Raw genomic sequence first — 12,137 nt, 5'->3', positions numbered from 1 at the left:
ACCTCTTATGGGTTGTGACCTCTCTAGGTCTTGGTTTCCTTACCTGTGAAATGGGACTTAAAAAATACTAATGCCACAAGATTGATGGGATAACCAGGATGATGGAGGCAAAAGCACAATATTTGCTGCGTGCTGGATGCTCAAAAAATGTTCATTTTCTCCTGGCCTTTAAAGGAAGATAAGCAAATCTGAATTAAGAGAATTACAGAGCCTTACAGATGGAAGAAACCTTGGGAGAAGTCCCTCAACAATCATACAGAAGTGGCCACACTGCTCGCCCTCCTACACGTCCAGATGCAGAGGGCCCAGGGCCTCCAAAGGGTTTAGAGCTGGAAGAAACAAGCAGTAGAGAATCAGGAACTATTCAACATAAGGGAGGCCAAGGTGACTTGTGGTCTGTGAGGTGGCACACATCCATCATGTCCACTGAGGACAAAACTCAAATGACCTGACAAGGAGGCGATGTGCTCTTTGTGCAGGAGCTCCTAAAAGCACAAGGTCACAGTTATGTACCAAGCTGCTGAGGAATGGACATCCTAGAGATAGGGTGACTCTATCCAGGCCCTCAGGGCACATCCCATTTACTCTTTTTTTCCTGGCTTAGTTATTAATAATCCATCTCTTTCTGTTGGACCATAACATGTTCCAATAAAAGTCGCCCTTTTACTCTCAAAATATCTTGGTTTGAACAACAAATCATAGGTTACTTTAGCTATGAACAGAGGCAGTGCACACCAAACAGTTCCTTCCAGCCCCGGGTGTCCACAGTTCTGCTGGAATTTCTGGAACCCCAGAGAACCAAAAGATAGTATGTCCGTTTATCCCCCTTGAAATCACCAAATCAAATCAAAAATGATAATAAGCAAAATTTAAAGTTTCCGGCTAGCCACCCGGGCAAGCCAAGGAACAGCGCCTGTTGAATTGTGACACCTAGTGGGGAGACTTGACACTGCCAGAGACAGTGTGCAGGACTATACAGGTGACCACAGGTTTCTTCAAGTGAGCTTGTAAAGCAGAGACAAGCTAACATTTACCAAGTGCTTGCATATCAGGCACAGTTCTAAGTACTTTACATGTTTTCATTCATGTGATCCTCAAAATGACTCCCTGAAGTAGGTTCTATCAGCATCCCTCCATTTTACAGATGAAGAAATTGAAGCTCGGAAGGGTTAAGTAATTTCTCCCTGGTCATTTAGCCATTAAATGACTGAACCAGGGTAATACCAGGGTTGCCTGGCTACAGGGCCTGGACACTTACCTGCTACTCTCCCCACCCTCTATCAGCCACATGCACTAAGTGACATCAGAGGTGTCTTCCATCTAAAGTGACTTGAGCCAACCCTCTGACATGGAGACAGTAAGAAGGCAGAGTGAGAAGCAGAGTGTACGAGATCATCTACCTGCATGTCCGCCAGTAAAAACTGGTGGTTTCCACATCTGCCAGGGATTTAAAAAAGGACCCATTAACCCAGGTGGTGAAAATACTTACAACTATCGGTTAAAAGCACAGTGGAGCTGCTAGTTTAAAGAAGCACTTTCATTCATGTGATCCTCATAATAACTCCCCAAGGAATTATTGCGCACTTTCCAACGTGAAGAATGAAAGAGTTCCTTCCCAACCTCACCCCCTTCACATATACTCATGCTATTTGAAGAGTGCTTATTATGGTCACGGAGCCTACCAGCTGCACCAGAAGGGTCCAAACCCAGCCGCCCACCGTTCTCATGGCAAGCAAGGCTGCAGTAACCAAAGACGTCCCCTTCTTCCTGCAAACATCCCCTCTTCTAGGGAATGCAGATCATCCCAAGGGCCCCTCCTGCCTTCAACTTCTTTCTCTTCCAAAGCTCAAAGTGAGGGCATAGCAGGACCGAGGGAAAGATAGGGGTCTTGTGCAAGTCTGTTATAGGGTTGCTGTATGATATGGGGCATACTTATACTTAAAATGTTTGTTGTTTATCTGAGCATCCTATATTTTTAATTGCTAAATCTGGCAACTCTGCTTTGTTACTGGTTGTTACTAAAACAGTTGGAAAACCTGGGCTAATTCAGACGTCTACAAACTTTTTCTGTAAAGGGCCAGATACAAAATATTTTAGGCTTTGTAGGCTCTATCACAACCACTCGACTCTGCCACTGTAGCACTAAAGCAGCCATTGATGATACATAAAGGAATGAACATGACTATGTTCCAATAAAACATTTATTTACAAAAACAGGCATCAGGTCACAGTTTTCATGACAGGGTCTTTTGGACTCCTGTCTTCAGAAGTATTGTAAGGATAAGAGTGGCCTGGATCCAAGTTCTCAAGCATTAAAAACAGAGACTGGGTGTTCACGTGTGCATGCTTGTGACCCAAGATGGATCAGTGTCTGCAGACAGCATACACTTCTGAGTAGGGACTGCTTTGGAGCACCTAGGTTTTACCAAGTCTCAATCAGACCCTGCCTGAAGAAGTGCAGATTTTATGACTGGGATTCCTGGTGGTCAGCATGTACTCTGAAAAGACAGAAAAGCCCAGGCAACATTGTGAAATCAGACAGTAAGTACAGAGGCTAAGAAAATCAAAATGCTTCTGCAGGCTTTCAGGAGAAGGTAAAGCAAATCTTCCCACGAAACCATGAAATCAGGTAGCATTTGTCCACCTGATGTAGAGTATTCAGAAGCACCTGTTAAGTGTGTGTCTGTGTGTATGTGCATGAGCCAGGTGTACACCATTCATCTGAACATGTGGGTAGCAACTAAGGAATTTGCACCGTTGGTTAGAATCAATAAATGTAACAGTAACACCCATATCAGCTACTTTTGTACCTGCACACCTCTGAGATATTGCAGATTCAGTACCAGACCACCGCAATAAAGCGAGGATCACAATACAGTAAATCAAATGAATTTTTTATTTCCCAATGCACATAAAAGTTATGTTTACACTATGCTGTAGTCGATTAAGTATGCAATAATGTTATGTCTAAAAAACAATATATATACATTAATTTTAAAATGTTTTCTTTACTAAAAAATGCTAACCATCATCTGAGCTTCCAGCAAGTTGTAATCTTTTTGCTGATGGAAGGTCTTGCCTTGATGTTAATGGCTGTGGACTGATTAGGGTGGGGGTTGCTGAAGGCTGGTGTGGTCGTGGCAATTTCTTAAAATAAGACAGCACTGATTGACTCTTCCTTCCATGAACCATTTTAATGTAGCTTGCAAAGCTGTTTGATAGCATGCTACTCACAGAAGAACTTCTTTCAAAATTGGAGTGGGTCCTCTCAAACCCTGCCACTGCTTTATCAACTAAGTATATGGAATATTCTAAATCCTTTGTGGTCACTTCAACAGTCTTCACAGTATCTTCACCAGGAGTAGATTCTGTCTCAGAAAACGACTTTCTTTGTTCATCCATAAGAAGCAACTCATCATTCATTAAAGTTTTATCACGAGATGCAGCAACTCAGCCCCATCTCTAGGCTCCACTTCAAATTCTGGCTCTCTTGCTATTTCCACCACATCTGCATTGACTTCCTCTACTGAGGTCTTGAACCCCTCAAAGTCATCCATGAGGGCTGGAATCAACTTCTTCTAAACCCGTTACTGTTGGCATCCTGACCTCTTCCCATGAATCATGGCATCTAGAATGGTGAATTCTTTCTAGAAGATTTTCAACTGATTTTGCCCAGATCCATCAGAGGAATCACTATCTTTGACAGCTATAGCCTTATGAAATGTATTTCTTAAATAATAAGACTTGAAAGTCAAAAGTACTCCTTGATTAATTGACTGCAGAATAGATATTGTGTTAGCAGGCATGAAAACATTAATCTTGTTGTGCGTCTCCATCGTGACCAGCTGCCTTGTCAATGAGCAGTAATATTTTGAAAGGAATTTTTTTTTCTGAGCTGTAGTTTTCAGCAACAGGCTTCAAATATTCAGTAAACTATGTTGTAAACAAATAAACTGTCATCCAGGCTTTGTTTCTTCACTTATAGAGCCCAGGCAGAGTAGATTTAGTGTAATTCTTAAGAACCCTAGAATTTTCAGAATGGTCAATGTGCATTGGCTTCAACTTAAAGTCTCCAGCTGCATGAGCCCCCAACAAGGGAACCTGCCTCTCCTTTGAAGCTTTGAAACTAGGCATTGACTTCTCCTCCCTAGCTATGAAAATCCTAGATGGCACCTTCGTCCAATAAAGGGATGTTTTGCCTATACTGACAATCTGTTCTTTAGGGTAACCACCTTCATTAATGATCTCAGCTGATCTTCTAGATGATTTGCTACAGCTTCTATGTCAGCACTTGTTGCTTCACCTGCACTTTGATGCTATGAAGATGACTTCTTTCCTAAACCTCATGAACCAACCTCTTCTGGCTTCAAACTTTCTTCTGTAGCCTCCTCACCAATCTCAGTCTTTAGAGAATTGAAGAGAGTTAGGGCCTTGCTCTGAATTAGGGTCTGGTTTAAGGGGAAATTGTGACTGGTTTGATCTACCCAAACTGCAAGAAGTTTCATATCAACAATAAGGCTGTTTGGCTTTCTTATTATTCATGTGACCTCTCGAATAGTACTTTTAATTTCCTCCAAGAATTTTCCCTTTGCATTCACAACTTGGCTAACTGTTTGGTGCATGAGGCCAAGCTTTTGGCCTTTCTTGTTTTTGACATGCTTTCCTCACTAAGCTTAATAATTTCTAGCTTTTGATTTAAAGTAAGAGATGTGTGGTTCTTCATTTCATCTGAGCACTTTGAGGCCATCATAGGGGTATTACTTGGCCCACTTTCAATATTGTTATTGTCAGGGAATAGGGAAGCCCAAGAAGAGGGAGAGAGACAAGGGAACCACCAGTTGGTGGAACACTCAGAACACACACAACATTTATTGACTAAGTCCACCATATTATATGGGCAGGGTTCATGGCACCCCAGAACAATTACAATAGTAACATCAAAGACCATTGTTCACAAGTCACCATAACAAATATAATAATAATGAAAAGACTTGAAATATTGCAAGAATTACTAAAAAATGACACACATGAAGTAAACAAATGCTGATGGGAAAATGGCACCAATAGACTTGCTCAACACAGGATTGCCACAAACCACCAGTTTATAAAAACCACAATATTTGCAAAGCACAATAAAGCCAAGTGCAAGAAAATGAAGTGTGCCTGTGTGATCTTAAATTATCCCTACATGCAAATCTATAGTTTTAAACCACACTTTAAACTCTGCCCTGCAGACCAAAACCCTATGTAAAAGTACTGACCAATAAAAGCATTAAACCCAAACATCAAATTGCCACAGCACAGGAAATGTTGATGTGTCTGGAACAAGGGAGTTGTGGGGGCACAGTGCAAGATAAGGGCAAAGAATCTCATAGGCAGCACACTGCTGGACCATGCTAAGAATTTTGACATGTAAATATATTCTAAGATTAGTAGTCATCCTTAAAGGGTTTTAGATAAGAGAGAGACAGGATCAGATCCACATTTTGAGACTCACTCTGGCTGTAGCATAGAGAACAAATTGGAGCTGGGTAGGAGCCAAAATGGACATGGGAGACTTAGCAGTGGTCTGGGTACAAGATGAAGTTAGCTTGGTCTAGGTTGGTGGTAGTCTGGAAAGAAGGATATGAAAAGATTTGAGAAAGATTTAGAGGGTGAAATGCACAGATTGGCAGTGATATGAGGGATTAAGAGGAACGGTGTCAAGAATGACTCATCAGGTCTCCGACCAGCCTAAGAGGATGGTTGGTGGGGCCATTCGCTGAGATAGGCAACAAGGGAAGAGGATTTAAGGGAAAGATGGTGAGTTCAAGGAAGGTGAAGGCTAATAAGTAACCATCAGATTCAGTGAGTCAAAGGTCACTGGGGATTGTGGCAAGACCCATTTCTTTGCAACAGTGAGGCAGTAGCTGTGCTGGAGAGGTTGAGAGAGGATAGAGCTGATAAATGGAAATAGTAAGACAATTCTTTAAAGAAAATAGGCTGTAGATGGAAAGATACAGGGCAGATACTCACAGGAAATTGTGGATCAAGGGAGATTTTGAGGAATTTAAAGGGGAAAATTGAACCTGTTTAAAACCTAGTGGGAAGAGTCCTACTTCTGATATGAAGGAATCAGTTCCCAACTGGTCAATCCTCCCACAGACAATATCTATACACTGGAAAACATACACGCAAACAAACAAAAACCCAACTACCTGAGGGCTCTGGAAAGTGAACCCGAGTAGGTAGATTTTGGAGAGGATTCAACATATGAAAGAAGCAATTAGTGTGTGATGACTTCCCACTTTTTCTAGATTTTACCTCCAAGGGCCACAGTCACAGCACAGCATAGGGTGGCTGACACTGCAATAGAAAACCCTGTCTTTCTGGCAGAGGAGCAAGGGAATAGAGCTCAGAGCAACTGAGTTGCTGAAAGGGATAAGTCCTGGAAAAAAGAAAGGCGAGAATCACAGAAGAGGAACCCATAATTCTCTATATAAACCATGCCCAAGTCTCTACTCATGAGCAGGGAACCCCTGCTACAGATAAAGGAATCAGACAGACTTGAACATTGCCTGCTTCAGGTAAGACAGGGTTTGTAGTTTGAGTATAACCAGAAATATGGCCTGTTGAAAGAAAAATATCAACACTTTTCTGGGGGGAAAAATGGAATCCAGAGTCTCCTCAACAAAATCTTCAAAATATTCAGGATATGATCCAAAATTATTCAACACACAAAGAACCAGGAAAATGTGACCAATTCTAAAAGGAAAAAACAAGCAACAGAGGCCAATCCCAAGAAAACTTCCATATTGGAATTAATCAGACAAGGGTTTTTAAGTAGCTATTGTAACTATGTTCACGGATAAAAAATCACATTTATAAGAAATGAACAGATAGGAAACAACAGCAGAAACCTAGAAAATAGAATCAAATGAAAAAAGAAGCAAATGGAAATTTTAGAACTAAATATCAGGAATTAAAAAAAAATCACTGGATGGACTTAATGAAGATCTCATTGGAAAGAGAAAATGAACTTGAAGATAAATCAATAGAAAGTAACCAGTCTGAAAGAAAGAGAGAAGAAAGATTGGAAATAAAAAAGTAACACAGAGACCTGTGGAACACATCTGACATAGGGGTGATTGGCACCCCAGAAGGAGAAGAAGGAGAGTGGGACAGAAAAATAAATATTTAAAGCCTTATAGGAGGATCCATTCAGGAGGCAGAGACTGAATATACAGGAAAGAGATCACAAATACTATAAGTTTCTATAGAAGGAAGGAAGGGATGGAATCCAAAGTGTAAACGTAGAGATTTGGCCGAGGCAGAAAAGACAGCCGCACATGCACTGTGACAGGGGGAAAGAGGCCGGGATGGGAGCACACAGGGGGCCTGGCGTCCCAGAGGGGGGTTTTCATCTGATGGCTTCTGCTTTCCCTCTTAAAGAGAGGAACTGAGAGAAATAAGTCAGACAGAGAAAGAGAAATACAGGATGATTTCACTTACATGTGTAATCTAAGAAACAAAACAAATAGACAAACAAAACTGAAATAGACTCATAAACACCTAGAACAGACAGGTGTTGCTACAGGGGAGTGGACAGGGGTGAAGCAGGTGACAGGGTAGCAGTTAGTGAGAATGTTTGATACCTCTATCTGGGCGATGGTGATGTGAGTATATACACATGTCAAAATCCATCAAGCTATACACTAAGATTTGTGCGTTTTATTGTATGCACCGCAATATAAAAAACTTTTTAATTAAAATGTCAAAAAAATAAATTTAAGAAAAGAGAGAGCAACTGAAAGACAGAAAACACCAGAAGACAGAAGGTCATCTGCATCACGTGCGGGTACCGGGAAGGGCCCCAGGCTCGGGATACTCACCATGGGACAGCCAGTCCACCACAGATACAGAACAGCAGCCTCAATGTGCTGAGGGCTCAAGTGGATGTAGTAGCCACGAATCATGTAAAACCAATCTGCCTTGGTGTGTGCCTTCCCCAGAGGCTTCTTGAGTGCAAGCACAGTGACTGAATAGCTGGGACCACCCACAGCTGGGATTTTACCGGATGGGTGCTACAAACGACAAGGATCATGTTTGGGACATAGACAAGGACTCTAAGCTTGGTAAGGAGAGAAGAAAAGGAGTGAGGGGGCTGGCAACGTGGGGATAGTTAGATCAACAGAGCAGGGCTGCTGCGGGCTAGCTGCCCTGGGAGAAGCTGATCAGCCAGCTGAGAGGGAGGATGCGGAAGTCAGAGAGGAGCAGCAGGCTTGATTTTGAAGTTCCCGGTGATGCCAAAGCCCCAGTCGCAACCATGAAGCGGGTGGCTTGGAGAGAATAGAGATGGTCTTCAGAGAGAAGGGAGTCAACTAACTGAGGGTCCAGGTGATCTCTTAAATTTCACCCAAACCAACACTGAATTTACCTAGCATGAGGGGAGGATGAGACAGATGCGGAGATCTTTGAAGAATGAGGGACCAGGGGTCAGTAAATGGCAGAGGCTCTCAGGAGGAGAGAGGATGGCATAGCTGGACAGCTGAGACTCAGAAGAGTGCTCTAAGGGAGTAGGAGTAAGGAAGACCGCCCCTGTCTCCCAGCTTTTATGCTGAGTGTGGAAGAACATAGCCAGGTGCTGCGTCGTAGGGGCTAAAGGAGCAATTTCTGCAGGTCTGTTACTTCCTCATTACTGCACAACAGACTACCACAGATTTGGCAGCTTAAAACAACACCCTCATGGACATACAATGGCAAAATGACAGTCTCTTCAACAGGTGGTGCTGGCAAAACTGGACAGCTACATGTAGGAGAATGAAACTGGACCATTGTCTAACCCCATATACAAAAGTAAACTCAAAATAGATCAAAGACCTGAATGTAAGTCATGAAACCATTAAACTCTTGGAAGAAAACATAGGCAAAAACCTCTTACACATAAACATGAGTGACCTCTTCTTGAACATATCTCCCCGGGCAAGGAAAACAACAGCAAAAATGAACAAGTGGGACTATATTAAGCTGAAAAGCTTCTGTACAGCAAAAGACACCATCAATAGAACAAGAAGGATCCCTACAGTATGGGAGAATATATTTGAAAATGACACATCCGATAAAGGCTTGACGTCCAGAATATATAAGGAGCTCACACGCCTCAACAAACAAAAAACAAATAACCCAATTAAAAAATGGGCAGAGGAACTGAACAGACAGTTCTCCAAAAAAGAAATACAGATGGCCAACAGACACATGAAAAGATGCTCCACATCGCTAATTATCAGAGAAATGCAAATTAAAACTACAATGAGGTATCACCTCACACCAGTAAGGATGGCTGCCATCCAAAAGACAAACAACAACAAATGTTGGTGAGGCTGTGGAGAAAGGGGAACCCTCCTACACTGCTGGTGGGAATGTAAGTTAGTTCAACCATTGTGGAAAGCAGTATGGAGGTACATCAAAATGCTCAAAACAGACTTACCATTTGACCCAGGAATTCCACTCCTAGGAATTTACCCTAAGAACGCAGCAATCAAGTTTGAGAAAGACAGATGCACCCCTATGTTTATTGCAGCACTATTTACAATAGCCAAGAATTGGAAGCAACCTAAATGTCCATCAATAGATGAATGGATAAAGAAGATGTGGTACATATACACAATGGAATACTACTCAGCCATAAGAAAAGGGCAAATCCAATCATTTGCAGCAACATGGATGGAGCTGGAGGGTATTATGCTCAGTGAAACAAGCCAAGCGGAGAAAGAGAAATACCAAATGATTTCACTTATCTGTGGAATATAAGAACAAAGGAAAAACTGAAGGAACAAAACAGCAGCAGAATCACAGAACTCAAGAATGGACTAACAGGTACCAAAGGGAAAGGGACTGGGGAGGATGGGAGGGTAGGGAGGGATAAGGGGGGGAGAAGTAGGGGGGTATTAAGATTAACAGGCATGGGGGGGTAGGAGAAAAGGGAGGGCTGTACAACACAGAGAAGGCAAGTAGTGATTCTACAACATTTTGCTATGCTGATGGACAGTGACTGTAAAGGGGTTTATAGGGGGAGACCTGGTATAGGGGAGAGCCTAGTAAACATAATATTCGTCATGTAAGTGTAGATTAGTGATACCAAAAACAAAGCAAAAAAAAAAAAAAAAGGGCAGTTCCTGTGTGGTAACCTCCAACGAGTTCTACACAAGGGTATAAAGCGCATATAAAAGTGTAGGCAAAGGGTCTGTTTGTGTTTATACAGAGGATCAAAGCCTAATTGGGCTACCCCGAAAATGAACTAAGATACGATATGAAAGAGAACTTCCAACATTTGCGCTCTCTGGAAGACTCATGCCAGAAGATGATCATCAAAAAACCCCAACAAAGATCCACGCACTGCTACAGCTGTAGATGCACTCATCCCACCAGTTCCTGGACTTGCCATGGGAATGAGGAAGGAGATATCTAAGCTGGCCTGTGCATACAGTAAAACAACAAATTTGACTGGATCTATACTGTTGGAAGTCAACCAAGAATTTGGAGAAGTGCAAATTGTAGCGCTCCAAAGTCTTACAACTACAGACTATTTACTGTTAAAAGAACATATGGCATGTGAACAGTCCCCAGGAATGGGTTGTTTTAATTTGTCTGATTTCTCTCAGACTGTTCAAGTTCAGTTGGACAATATCCACCATATCATAGATAAGTTTTCACAAATGCCTAAGGTGCCTAACTGGTTTTCTTGGTTTCACTGGAGATGGCTGGTAATTACAGATATGCTTTGGTTATGTAACTATACTCCTATTATGTTAATGTGTGTGCACAATTTAAGTAGTAGCTTAAAACCTATATATGCTGAAGTTACTCTACAAGAAGATATGTCAAAGAAATAATCAATCTTCCCATGTTTTCTTCTGCCTGCTACTTCTATAGCTTTTCTTCTTCCTTCCTAATTACAACCCTTAAATAGAATTCGTGCCTCATATCAAATTTACCGAGTATCATAATTCTTCCAAGTGGTAAAGATACCTCAAGACAAATGCTGGGCATAGAAGCCACAGGGCATAAATATGCAAAGAAGTAAAAAGCTAACCTTTTCAAACAATAAGGCTTCCCTCTCACTTACCAACTTCACATTTCCCTGTATGGCCCCGGAAGATGACTGGTTAGCCAGAGACGGGTAAGATTCCTCAAGGGAGGAACAACCTAAGACAGGCACAGTCGCAGGGGGGCCATCAGGTGAGAAATTGGGGATCAACAGAGGTGAGGCTTAGAACCTCACCCCCCCTGTTCTGAGAGAAATCTTCTGCATACGTGGATGTTTTATTGCCCTGGTCTAGCTTGGATTAACACACAGTCTACAGGCACACACCTGATCATCTACATTTGCTCTCTTACAACGCTAAACTATGTTTTCTACCTTTATCTTGTATCTACCTACCACTTCAGCATTTTATTAAAAATAATAATAATAAAGAGAGAAATGTGGTATCCACATATAAATCAAGTATAAAAACCAAATGAGTATTCATATTTGAACTGACTGTTTATAGTTCATAATGCATGAGCAAAACCGAAAATTTCTGTGATGACTGCCCTTGTACTGTTCACTATGTAACTTATTCATTATGTAAGAATTTGTTCTACATGTAAGAACTTGTTTGTTATGCCTCAGAAGATTGGAGACTGATGAAAAATAGGCTTGGGGTGGATTAATGATTGTGCATTGAGCATTGACTCCCCTATACAGAATTTTATTGTCGTTAACAACCATTTGATCAATAAATATGAGAGATGCCCTCACAAAAAAAAAAAAAAAAAAAAAAAAAAAGAACAGACTTCCAATGGTAAAATAAATAAGTAACCGGGATGTAATGTATAGCATAAGGATATAGTCAAGATATTGTAACAGCTTGGTAGGGTGATAGCTGGAACCTAGAATTATGTATATAAATGTTCTACCACTGTGTTGTACACTTGAAACTAATGTAATGTAATACTGTGCGTCAACTACCCTTCAATAAAAAATAATTATTAAAAAAAAAAAAAAAACACCCATTTACTGTCTCAGTTTCTGTGAACCAGTCCCTGCATGGCTTGGCTGGGTCCCCTGTTCAGTATCTCACAAGGCTGCCATTGGGTGTTGGCCAGATTGCCAC

The sequence above is a fragment of the Manis pentadactyla genome, chromosome 14 (assembly GCF_030020395.1).
Source record: "Manis pentadactyla isolate mManPen7 chromosome 14, mManPen7.hap1, whole genome shotgun sequence".
NCBI classification, from domain to species: Eukaryota; Metazoa; Chordata; class Mammalia; order Pholidota; family Manidae; genus Manis; species Manis pentadactyla.
This window is presented reverse-complemented; position numbering follows the sequence as displayed.